This window comes from Vulpes lagopus, unplaced genomic scaffold, assembly GCF_018345385.1.
Source record: "Vulpes lagopus strain Blue_001 unplaced genomic scaffold, ASM1834538v1 ctg818, whole genome shotgun sequence".
Lineage (NCBI taxonomy): Eukaryota > Metazoa > Chordata > Mammalia > Carnivora > Canidae > Vulpes > Vulpes lagopus.
Window position 1 is genome coordinate 1334 of NW_024571093.1, and position 10217 is coordinate 11550.

At 50.5% G+C, this 10217-nt stretch overlaps 1 long non-coding RNA gene across 1 annotated transcript; it reads right to left on the minus strand.

The window, feature by feature from the left end:
• Positions 1-480: 480 nt before the first annotated feature.
• On the minus strand, positions 481-9307 carry LOC121483944. The gene is made up of 3 exons (XR_005985899.1): positions 8967-9307; positions 2158-2229; positions 481-635 (listed from the first exon to the last, which is right to left on the minus strand). It is a non-coding gene; the product is annotated as an uncharacterized LOC121483944 (long non-coding RNA).
• Positions 9308-10217: the final 910 nt, after the last annotated feature.

A 10217-nucleotide genomic window follows, 5' to 3' on the forward strand; every position in this document is an offset into this window, starting at 1 on the left:
GGGCCCACCACCCCCCACCCCCACCCCCGCAGGCCCGCTCAGTCGGAAGAGCACTCAACTTTTGATTGCAGTCAGGCTTGTGAGTTCGAGCCCTACGTTGGGTCTAGAGATGATGAAAAATGAAGGAACGAACTCTCAATAACTTAAGTACGAATGGGGCGCCTGGGTGGCTCAGCGGTTTAGCGTCTGCCTTCAGCCCAAGGCCTGATCCTGGAGACCCAGGATCCAGTCCCACGTCAGGCTCCCTGCATAGAGTCTGCTTCTCCCTCTGCCTGTGTCTCTGTCCCTGTGTCTCTCATGAATAAATAAATAAAATATCTTAAAAAAAAGAAAGAAAGAAAGAAAGAAACGACTACAACATTCCATTGTAGGTGACGTCTAGTTTTCTTTTTACCACAACTGGGAAAACAAAACAAAATAAAACAAAACAAACAACAACAAGACCCCCCACCACCACCACCACCACCACCAGCCCACCCTGTCCTTGGCTCAGCGTAAGGGAATTCCTGGGTCAGGTTGAAAGAGGGGGAGGGGGTGATATCCTGTCGTCCGCAGTGTGGAAAACCAGGGTTCAGCAACCTGGAATTGTTTCCTCTTCCTCACCAGGTAGACAGACGTGGTCACTGTCATCATCCCTGCAAAAGCAAGGCAAGAGGGAAGAACCTCAGCATTTCCAAGCACCTTGTAGGGGCACCTGGGAGGCTCGCTGGGGTTAAGCAGCTGACTCCCGGTTTCGTCCGCCAGGAGGTGGCACTCTTGACTCGCCCAGTGAGGCCGTGGCGACCTCTGGAAGGAAGGTATCAGGCTCAGGGTTTCCGAGGGGCTCGGCTGGCTCCCCGAGAAGTGGATCTGAGTGTCTCCAGGCTGTCTGATCCTATCTGAGTCTTAGGATGCGATTCCAGGGGCCCGTGGCCCGCTCGGTCAGTAGAGAGCACGACTCTTGACCTCCATGTCGTGAGTGGGAGCCCTACGTTGGGAGTAGAGATCACTCTGAAAAATAAACCTGGGGGGGCGGGGCGGGGGGCGGCGGAGGAAGAGAAGAGAAAAGAAAAACAGATGCCATTGCACTCAAGGAAGGCAGGCCTTGGTGATACAAGGGATTCTTCCAACAGTGGCCGGTTACAATGAGAACGTATTCCCACAGAACAGACCTCACGCAGATGATTGGCAATTGCCATAAAAGAAAGATAACTCATTAGAAAAAGAGAGAGAAAGAAAAGAAAAGAAAAGAAAAGAAAAGAAAAGAAAAGAAAAGAAAAGAAAAGAGATAACTCACTGAGAGTTTCTGAACACTGACGGGTCACAGGTAGGGAGAAAAGATAAGGATTTTAAAGATTGTTTTTTCTTTAGATTTTATGTATTTATTCATGAGAGATACAAACACACACACACACACAGAGAGAGAGAGAGAGAGAGAGAGAGATTGAGAGAGAGAGAGAGGCAGAGACACAGGCAGAGGGAGAAGCAGGCTCCATGCAGGGTCTCCAGGATCACGGCCTGGGCTGAAGGCAGCGCTAAACCGCTGAGCCACCCGGGCTGCCCAAGGATAAGGATTTTAATTTGTTTACAATCTCACACGTTCCTAAAATTTCTCTAAGGTATAGATATCTCTACAAAGTTTCCTTCAAACTGGAAGAGCAAACATGAGGGGATCAGCAGTGATTTGAACAAGAGTCCTTTAAAAAGGGTCATCAGGATGCCTGGGTGGTTCAGTGGTGGGAGCGGCTGCCTTTGGCTCAGGGTGTGATCCTGGAGTCCCGCATGGGTCTCTCCCTGCAGAGCCTGCTTCTCCCTCTGCCTGTGTCTCTGCCTCTCTCTCTCTCATTGTGTCTCTCGTGAATAACTAAATAAAATCTTTAAAAAACAAAAACAAAGAAACCAGTCATCATTGTCTTTCGCTCTTTTCAGTTCCATGTTGTTCCTTTTAGTTCTGTTTTTTTTAAGATTTTATTCATGTATGAGAGAGAGAGAGAGAGAGAGAGAGAGAGAGAGAGAGAGAAACAGGCTCCATGCAGGGAGCCTGATGCGGGACTCCATCCCGGGACTCCGGGGTCACGCCCTAAGCCCAAGGCAGAGGCTCCACCGCTGAGCCACCCAGGCGTCCCTGGTTTTGTTCTGGGCAAATGCAGCTATTTCACTAGTTCTGGCAATTCATACTGTTGTTCGATGATCTCGGGGTGACCAGAAACTGAGATGTGTCAAAAGTCCTTTGCGTGGTTCTTCTGGAATCTGGGAAAAATAAATAAATAAATAATAAATAAATAAATAAATAAATAAATAAATAGGTAGGTGTGTGTGTGTGTGTGTGTGTGTGTGTGTGTGTGTTGTTTGTTTGTTTTTGCAAGAGCATCAGAACACCTGTACATGACATGGCGGTCACCGGTGGACGTGGTTACAGACCCGAGGAGAGTTGGCTAGAGTGCAGTCGAGAAGAAAACCGGATTATGATTTGTCACACACAGCATTTTAACAATGTACCAGGGCACGTTACCACTTTACGACTTTATGTCGCTTTTGGAACACCCACAGCATTCACACAACCAATATAATCTAAGAGGGCTTATGATTCTTTGTCTGACGCTGCTTCTCACGTGCCTTCACATAGCAGGTAAACGACCTATGTTAGTCAAGAGACTCAACTTAGGGCTAGACTTTTCTGGGATCCGCTGAAAATCCATGAATGAACGGATGAAGGAACCAGCAAACAGCTGAGCAGCCAGCCGGCCAGCCAGATACACAATCCATCCATCCATCCATCCATCCATCCATCCATCCATCCAACCAACCAACATCTCAGAAGCTTTCAAGGCCCAGGCCTATAAAGGATCATGGGTCATTACAAAACTGAAAACAACATCAGTATCTGTTTCGCCAGGGTGGCCCTAGGAGATTCCACAGGAGCTTATAGAGTTGTCCCCAAAATGTAGCTCCTTTAATATTGAGAAGTTTTCACTCTCTCACGGAGGTAATTCGTGGATAAAAAGGAATATAAAAACCTGGCTGGTCTGGAGAGGGAAAATAATAACATATTTTTTTCTTCTCTGTTCACAATCCGTTGCCGTGATTAGACTACCAACGCAAGGAAATCTCTTCATTTTAACAGAGACAAGAGCCGAGTCTTAATGCTATACCAGTGTACTAGTAAAGCTCACTTCTCCCAATCTCAGTCTGTCCTGAGCATGCATACAATTCCTTTTCAAAAAAATCTGCTTCCAGGACGCCTGGCTGTTTCAGTGGTTGAACCTCTGTCTTTGGCTCATGGTGTGATCCCGGGGGGGCCAGGGATCCAGTCCCACAGTGGGCTCCCTGCGTGGATCCCACTTCTCTCTCCTCCCGTGTCTCTGCACCTCTGTCTCTGTCTCTGTGTCTCTCTCTGTGAGTCTCTCACGAATACATAAATAAAAACTTTAAAGAAATTCCCTAGTTGTTTCCTTCAGAAACCCCTTCTACAATGGTCTTTTTTGTTCAGATTCAGCCTTAAGTGTTCTTTGTCTAAAGAAGCAGGCTCTGGGATGCCTGGTGGCTGGTCGTCATTTGAGCATCTGGCTTTGGCTCAGGACGTGATCCCGGACTCCTGGGATCGGGTCCCATACCCGGCTCCTTGCATGGAGCCTTCTTTTCCCTCTCTCTGCCTCCCTCTGTCCCTCCCTCCCTCCCTCCCTCCTGATTAAGTAAATAAAATCTTTTTTTTTTAAAAGATTTTATTTATTTATTCTTGAGAGATAGAAGGAGAGACAGAGCCAGAGACACAGGCAGAGGGAGAAGCAGGCTCCATGCACCGGGAGCCCGACGTGGGATTCGATCCCGGGTCTCCAGGATCGCGCCCTGGGCCAAAGGCAGGCGCCAAACCGCTGCGCCACCCAGGGATCCCAAGTAAATAAAATCTTAATAAAGGAAAAAAAAAAAAAAAAAAGCCAGGCTCATTATTTCAGGACAGAATTATTTTCTTTTCCCTCACCAAAACATGTATTCTCACGCCTTGTACGTTTCCTACACGTCTCCTACTTGTCACACACGGAGTTGTTTTCCTTATCGTTCTCCAGTAGTCTCCATTCCATTGGCAGGCTTTTGCAAAATTGTAATATATTAGCTTTCTTTCAGAGAGAGAGCACTGTGTGAAGTGGGGAAGGGGGAGGAGGAGGAGGGAGAGGGAGAGAGTGCGAGACCGAGCATCTTTCCTTTTTTAAACTATTTTGTTTCTTTATTCCCGTGTGAGAGAGAGAGACAGAGACAGAGACAGAGACATGGGCAGAAGCAGGTCCCCGCAAGGAGACAGATGCAGGAAAGGATCCCGGACCCGCATGATCGGGCCCTGAGATGAAGGCAGACGCTTAACCGCTGAGAAACCGGGGGTCCCGAACGAACGAACGGACGGACGGACGGACGGATGAACGAACGGACGGACGGACAGACGGATGGATGGACGGACGAACGAACGAACGAACGAACGAACAGAACTTCATCCCAGATCGTGGGAACTCGTGAAATATTGTCACTCGTCCTTATCTCTCCGAGCTGTCCTGTTCCCGATTTTTACCCGCGCCGGCCTTTGAACTCCTAAGCTACAGTTCCTTTACAAAGGGATGTCAGCAATATAGCATCCGGAGGTAGAGGAAACCTCTCCCTCGTAGAACCCATAGGGACACGTAGACACAGACGAGATGCCAACAAAGTATATAGCCTTGGTCTCACTCCTATCTGTGGAGAGGTCACGAAAGACCCGATGTTCCGATCTCCCCGCTGGCTGGGTGACAACAACTCCAGTGGCCAGCGAGCGTGACCGCGTCCGGACCCCATCCATCCTTTGGTTTCCATTTCGAAAGAGAAGAGGCCGGTTTCCTGCAAAGATACCCAAAGCCGCAGCAACAACCCAACCCGAAGAAGACCAGAGCGTCTGTCTCCCCGAGCGAGCCGAGCACTGGTTCCTCACCAACAGTCGGGACATTACTGATGGAGCCAGAGGGAGTTTTAGGTTAGGTTCTGGTCCCTGGGCTGGCCTCATTGCCAGCTTTCTCTAATCGTGGAGAGCATAGCATTCAGGCATGAGCAAAGCACCCCATTCACCCGGTTTGGGCCATCTGAGCCTCAGGTTCCCCTTCCACGTGTCCCAGGTCAGTGAGCACTTGCAAGTAAGTATAGGCCCCCTAAGCAGCCCAGGGGTAGCCTGCCAGAGTTTCCTGTGGCTGGCGGTGTGTGTGTGTGTGTGTGTGTGTGTGTGTGTGTGTGTGTGTGTCGTGTGCTCAACCTTCGCTGCAGGGTTCTCTAGGGTCTGGTTCCGTTCGCCCCGCTTTTCTGCGTGCGCGTGCACGTGCGTGTGCATGCTCCATAAGGAGCTGGGGCGTCCTCGGGAGGAGGGACGCCGTAGAGAGTGGACAGTTTATTCTCTGATCTTGGTACGGGCAAGGCTGTAGGGCTTGAACTCTGTGGGAACCAGGAAGGTTTTCTTCCGTTTTCTCATCGTCAGTTTTGGCAGGTTGCCTTTTAGTGATCGATCGATCCGATCGAAACAAAACAAAACAAAACAAAACAACACAACTTTTTTTTTTCCTTTTTGTAAAGATTCTGTTTATTTTCTCCTGAGACACAGTGAGTGAGAGAGTCGGACACACAGGCAGAGGGAGAAGCAGGCTCCATGCTTGGAACCCGACGTGGGACTCTGATGCCGGGCCTCCAGGATCAGGCCCCGGGCTGAAGGCGGCGCTCAACCGCCGAGCCACCCGGGCTGCCCACCTTTTTCTTTTTCTTTTTTTCTTTTAATTTTTTTTTTTTTATTTTCAGAAGATTTTAGGTGTATGCGATGTTTACACCCAGGTTAGGGCTCATCCTCGCAACCGAGAAATATAGAGTCCCACACTCCACCGACAGTGCCAGCCAGCAGTCACGCACCCCTTCATCGATTTCATTTGTTCATTTGCTTGCTTGCTTGCTTGCTTGCTTGCTTCCTGGCTTGCTTATGTATACATTCATTCAGCCGGTCAGTCGGTCAGCCGATCAGTTCAGTCAGTCAGTCAGTCAGTCAGTCCTTTTAATTAATCATTCATTCTTTCCTGTTTTAGAGGTGTTCTTTATTTATCCATGAGAGACACACAGAGACAGGCATTGACAGACGCAGAGAGAAGCAGGCTCCCCGCGGGGAGCCCCAAGTGGGAGCCGGGGGCTCCAGGACCCCAGGATGATGACCTGACCCCAAGGCAGATGCTGAACACGGAGCTACCCAGGCGTCCCCGTTGCTTGACTTTTCAGGGGAGGCAGACAGGCAACGTGCATTCAGTGGCACGGAAATAGAGCCCAACTAGTGCTGAGTTTTCTGTGAGCCGTTTGGCCCTGGGTCAGTGTGAAAGCCAATGGAGCAGGGCCCAGAAACGTTCAAGGCTGAGAATTTCCTTCCTCCATAATCATTTCACAGACGCTTAATTGAAAGTGGTATCTACCTATCGTATGGCAAACGTCTTTCTCTGTTTGGGTTCTAGCCAAGACCCAGAGAGTCGAAGCCCCCAACCTCAGGGACTGAAAGTCGCCAGTTGGATGCAGAGATAGTTAGGCAGGCAGGCAGGCAGGCAGGCAGGCAGGCAGAGCCGGAAAGGCAGGCGCCACACCAGTGAGTCCAGGTGTGAGGAATGTGGGATCGGTGAGTCCAGGTGTGAGGAATGTGGGATCGCAGGGCAGCTGGGTCGCAGCCTGGTCCGGATCCGCCCGGGTCAGTAGCGTTTCCTGACACAGGACGGCAGGACGGGGCGCCAAAGAGGGGCCTTGGGGTGGCTTTCCTCCTCCGCCTCCTTGGGATGGGGACATCTGCCCCACTCGGGGCATGCCCCGCACCCGCCCACGCGCCCACCCCCACACGCTGGCCACCGGTCGGTCCCGCAGGCGCCTGCCTTCCGAACCACCCAGGCTGCACCGGTTCCATGTCCGGTTCCGGTTCCGGCCCAGGCTCCGGCCCCAGGCAAGGGCGCACTTGCAAATATCATCCATGGGAGGCTTCCTGCTGCCCTCACTCCTACAGATCCGGGACACCGGAGGGTGGGGGGGTGGGAGCGGTTCCCAGATGGGATGTAGAAATGTCCGCCAACCGAAACCCGTCCTTCCCGCGTCATCTCCCCACGACGTGACGCGACACCCTGTGCGGTGTGTGGAGAGAGACCCTTTGTCTCGCCGCCACCGCTACAGCAACCGAGGACAGTCCTCAAACAGGAGCACGGTCCCATGAGCATCGGTCCCATCTGAACCTATTCCCTAGTTGGGGATCCTAGGGTGTGTCTAGGGATAGACCTGGAGCACGAGGTCCTGTGTGTGGGAACCAGATGAACGAACGCGCAAGACCGTGGGTGGCGGTGGGAAGGAAGAGGTGCGGACGAGGTGTGCCCGGGTGGCATACCCGCGTTTGAGCGGCTGCCTTCCACTCGGCTCCCGGCATCATCACAGCGTTTTGGGGATCCAGCACCGCACCGGGCTCCCCGCGTGGAGCCTGCTTCTCCCTCTGCCTGCCTCCCGGCCTCCTTCTGTGTGTCTCCCTTGAATAAATACAGTTTATTTATTCATTTATTTGTTAACGATTTTATTTATTTATTTATTTATTTATTTATTTATTTATTCGAGAGAGAGAGAGAGAGAGAGAGAGAGAGAGAGGAGGGAGGGAGAGAGAGAGAGAGAGAGAGAGAGAGAGAGAGAGAGAGAGAGGCAGAGATCCCATGCCCGATCAATACAGTTTAAGAAATTAAACTTAAGGGATCCCTGGGTGGCGCAGCGGTTTGGCGCCGCCTGCAGCCTGTGGTGTGATCCTGGAGACCCGGGATCCAGTCCCACATCGGGCTCCCTGCATGGAGTCCGCTTCTCCCTCTGTCTGTGTCTCTGCCTCTCTCTCTCCCTCTCTCTCTCTCTCCCTAACTAAAAAAAAATCCTTAAAAATAATGAATGAATGAATGAATGAATAATAAATGAATGAATAAATAAATAAATAGATAAATAAATAAATAAAATTTTAAAAATTAAAAAAAAGAGAGTTAAAAAATGGAATGGACAGATAACTTGGCGAGGAGGATGTGTGAAGGTATGTAATGCCGCTGAGCGACTCCAGGCTTAGAAAGGGTTACAAGGTTCCACCGTAGGTGACGCCTGTCTTTTGGACCACAACCGAAACACAAAACAAGACCCCCTGTCCCTGGCTCAGAGTAAGGGAGTTCCTGGGTCAGGCTGGAGGGGGTTCCTGTGGTCCGCAGAGTGCAGAACCCCGGTTCAGCCATCTGGACTCTTTTCTTCCTGTCCTCGGAGACAGGCGTGGTCGCAGACGGCACACGCCTGTAAAGGCAAGGCCAGAAGGAAGAACTTCAGCATCCCTTTGGCTCTTCTTTTCTGTTCTTCCGGTTGTTGTGGTTCCGGTGTTGTTGAGCCTCAGCATTTCCAAGCACCTTGTAGGGGCAACCTGGGAGGCTCGCTGAGGTAAAGCAGCTGACTCTCGGTTTCGTCCGCCAGGAGGTGGCACTCTTGACTCGCCCAGTGAGGCCGTGGCGACCTCTGGAAGGAAGGTATCAGGCTCAGGGTTTCCGAGGGGCTCGGCTGGCTCCCCGAGAAGTGGATCTGAGTGTCTCCAGGCTGTCCGATCCTATCTGAGTCTTAGGATGCGATTCCAGGGGCCCGTGGCCCGCTCGGTCAGTAGAGAGCACGGCTCTTGACCTCCAGGTCCTGAGTGCGAGCCCTACCTTGGGAGTAGAGATCACTTTGACAAATGGACCCCGGGGGGGGGGGGGGGGCGCGGGGGGGGGGGGAGAGGGGAGGGGAGGGAGGAGGGGAGGGCGGCGTGGGGACTGGGGGAGGTCGAAAGAAAGAGAAACAGACGCCATTCTACTCAGGGAAGGCCTTGGTGATACAGGGGATCCTTCCAACGGTGTCTGGTTACAATGAGAACGGATTCCCACCGACCTTCTGAAGAGGATTTAACAATCGCCAAAAAAAAAAGGAAGATGACTCACTGAGAGTTTCTGAACTCTGTTCAGGGTTTCTTGGAACTCATTCAGTTCCACGTTGTTCCTTTCTGTTCGGCTTCCATGCAGCTTTTTCATTAGTTCCGGCAACTCCTACTGTATGTAGTTGGACGATCTCCGGATGACCAGACACCGGGATTCGTCCAGAGTGCTTTCCGCGAAGCTTCTGAAAGGCAGACCGTATTGTTGCAAGACCTTCCGAACAACACCTGCACGTGACAGGGAGGTCACCCACGGACGGACGTGCCTAAAGACCCGATGCGAATTCATTATAATGCAGTCGAGAGGAAAACCCGACCAGTTTCTGTCACACACACACACACACACACACACACTCACACTCACACACAACACACGCAGGCACGCACGCAGAGCATTTAAACAGTTCGAATGTGGAGGGATGGCACTCTACCAGGACACGTTACAAGTTTAGGAATTTCATTTCGTGTTTGGAACACCGGCAGCACTCACCCACGCAATATAATCTAAGAGGGCTTATGATTCTTTGTCTGACAGTGCTTCTCATGGTCCTTCCCATAACAGGTAAACGACCTATAGTAGTCAAGAGACTCTATTTAGGGTTTGGCATTCTGGGATCCGCTGAGAATCCACGAACGGATGAAGGAACCCGTAGACAGACAGCCAGGCAGCCAACCAGCCAACCAAAAACGTCTCAGAAGTTTTCAAGGCACATGCCTACAAAGGATCACGGATCATAACAAAACGGAAATCTTCATTGTCTCTTTCGCCAAGGTGGCCCCTAGGAGATTCTACAGGTGCTCTTAGAGTTGTCCCCCAAAATGAAGCTCCTTTAACGTGGAGAAGTGTTCACTCTTACATAGGGGAAGACCGGATAAAAACGAATCCAAAAAATAAAATAAATAAGTAAATAACAGAAAAAGTTAAACAACAACAACAACCACCAAAAAAAAAAAAAAAAAAAAAAAAAGGAATCTAAAAACCTTGCTGTTCTGGGCAGGTAAAGGGAGAAACACACACACACACACACACACACACACACACACACACACCCAAAAACAAACAAACAAAAAAACCCAACCAAACCAAACCAAACCAAACCAAACCAAGCCAAGCCAAGCCAAACAAACAAACAAACAAAAAAGCACATTGTCTTTGTCTTTTCTTCTCTGTTCACACTCTTATCAAGAGTAGACTACCAATGCAAGAGAATCTCGTCATTTTAGCAGAGAGAAGAACCAAATCTCAGTTTGTACACCA